This window comes from Eumetopias jubatus, unplaced genomic scaffold (genome assembly GCF_037043125.1).
Source record: "Eumetopias jubatus isolate StellerSeaLion01/CBP00866 unplaced genomic scaffold, mEumJub1_p1.0 scaffold_12, whole genome shotgun sequence".
In the NCBI taxonomy this organism is placed as follows: Eukaryota; Metazoa; Chordata; class Mammalia; order Carnivora; family Otariidae; genus Eumetopias; species Eumetopias jubatus.
The window spans coordinates 16,787,732-16,789,647 of NW_028274818.1; the positions used below are offsets into that span (position 1 = coordinate 16,787,732).

The 1,916-nt window shown below is 34.4% G+C and overlaps 1 pseudogene; it reads right to left on the reverse strand.

Moving 5' to 3' along the window:
* Positions 1-1,273: 1,273 nt before the first annotated feature.
* LOC114210501 (small ribosomal subunit protein uS8 pseudogene) lies at positions 1,274-1,716 on the reverse strand (annotated as a pseudogene).
* Positions 1,717-1,916: the final 200 nt, after the last annotated feature.

Here is a 1,916-nt window from a genome sequence, read left to right on the forward strand (position 1 = left end):
TGAACATAAATATGAAATTAATAAATTCTGAACAAATAAAGCTTGTTCTTCAGGCTTCCCATTCTATTTTTTATTTTACAAAACAATAAATACAAAAATTCAAACTCAATTATGAGGAGTCTAGTCAATACTACCAGTAGATGATTTAATGTCTAAGGATCCAAAAAATAACAAAAATCTTAGAAAGTAGAGATAAGTTTTATTTAAAGGAGATATATCACTTGAAAGGATGGTAATTTTAATTTTTTTCCTAGATAAGTCATTTGTAGATTTTTTTCCTCACTAGTACAAACAAAAGAGGTGATTCTTTGCTTCTCTAGTCACATAAAACTCCTTTAATCCCTTATAACTCCAATGGAATGTAAGGCAAGTAAAAAGCAGAGCTATACTAAAAAAAAAAATCCTCTATTTTTCAGAGTTCAAGAGAAAAAAAATGGAAGTAATTGCAGTTTCTCATTTGTGTGGTTAAAAGTAAAAATATATAGATAGGTGGGTGGATGGATGGATGGATGGATGGATATATAATAGATAGATATGTATGTACATAAGAAAACTTTTTAATATGATCATAGTTCAGTCTCTTTTTAATGTTAAGAATATATTTAGAGGATTCTAATCTCTGCAGTTTTACTTTTAATAAAAGAGCTTAAATATTAGAAATAATATAGTTCTGTTGTCTGAATATTGTTCTCATTACCCCACGCCCCCATCATGGCACCTGGACCGTTTCATTATTATACCACAGTGGTCCTTCCTGAAGAGGCGTGTACACTTACACTTCACTGTGGGCCTCCTTTCTGGCAGCAATCATTCCCTCAGCCTAAAACTTCCAACCCAGGAACAGCTGCTTCAGTAATTAATATTGAAATTGTATTTGTAATTAATAATTACAATAATTCAATAACCAAGCACAACAACATGATTATCCTTCTGCTCATTTCCCCATTATTTGCAGACTGAAGACAAACACACCATTTAAACAAAAGCAAAAGAAACACACCACTTAAGCAAAAAGCATTTTTTTTTAAAGTTTAAAAAATAAGACATCATTTGGGGGTGGTATCACACAAAATTTTTGTTTCCAAGGGAATTGGGGAGGAGGGTAGTTCCTTTTTGAATGGAAATGAATAGCTGGACTCTGGAAGAAAAACAAAAATGAAACTTCCTGTATAATTTATTGACTTACAAGTAAGTTGTATTGCAGTTACTTCTCACACACATACTATTCTGCTTATTGAATTGTAGTCCTTTGTAGTCCTTTCAGTTCTTTTTTTTTTTCCATTGAGGTATTTTATTTGCAAGTATGTATTACATCCCTAGAAAAAGAATCCCAGGATTTTCCCTCCTGTGTGTTTTCGTCTTGCTTCTTCATGGCCGATAATGCCAGCTGAGGTTGTCAGTACAATGAAACCAAACTGGCGGGACGGGAGCAGGTTATTCTGCCATTTTTCTAGATCTTTCAGTTGTACATTGAATCTGGGGCTGATCACTCCACACTTGTTTAACCTGCCCGTGAGGTCCACAACAATCTTCCCCGCTCTGTGATCATCAATGATTTCAAATTCACCCCCCGCCAATGTAACCATGTTTCATCATCACAGTGAGAAACCGGACGATGACTTTGGAGCACGGCCTAATAAGAACCTGGCGTTTGCCTCTCTTCTCAGCATTGTTAATGCTCTTGAGAGCATCTGCCAGGACATTCATGTGCACCATTATGGCCACATGGAAAGATGGCTGAAAGAGTCCTTTCAGTTCCTAATAAAAGAAAATATGATGGGCATTAAGGAGGGCATGTGATCTGATGAGCATGGTGTTATATGCAATTAATGAATCATTGAACACTACATCAAAAACTAATGATGTTGACTAATTGAACTTAATAAAAAAATAAAGAAAAAAATATGAATAATTCC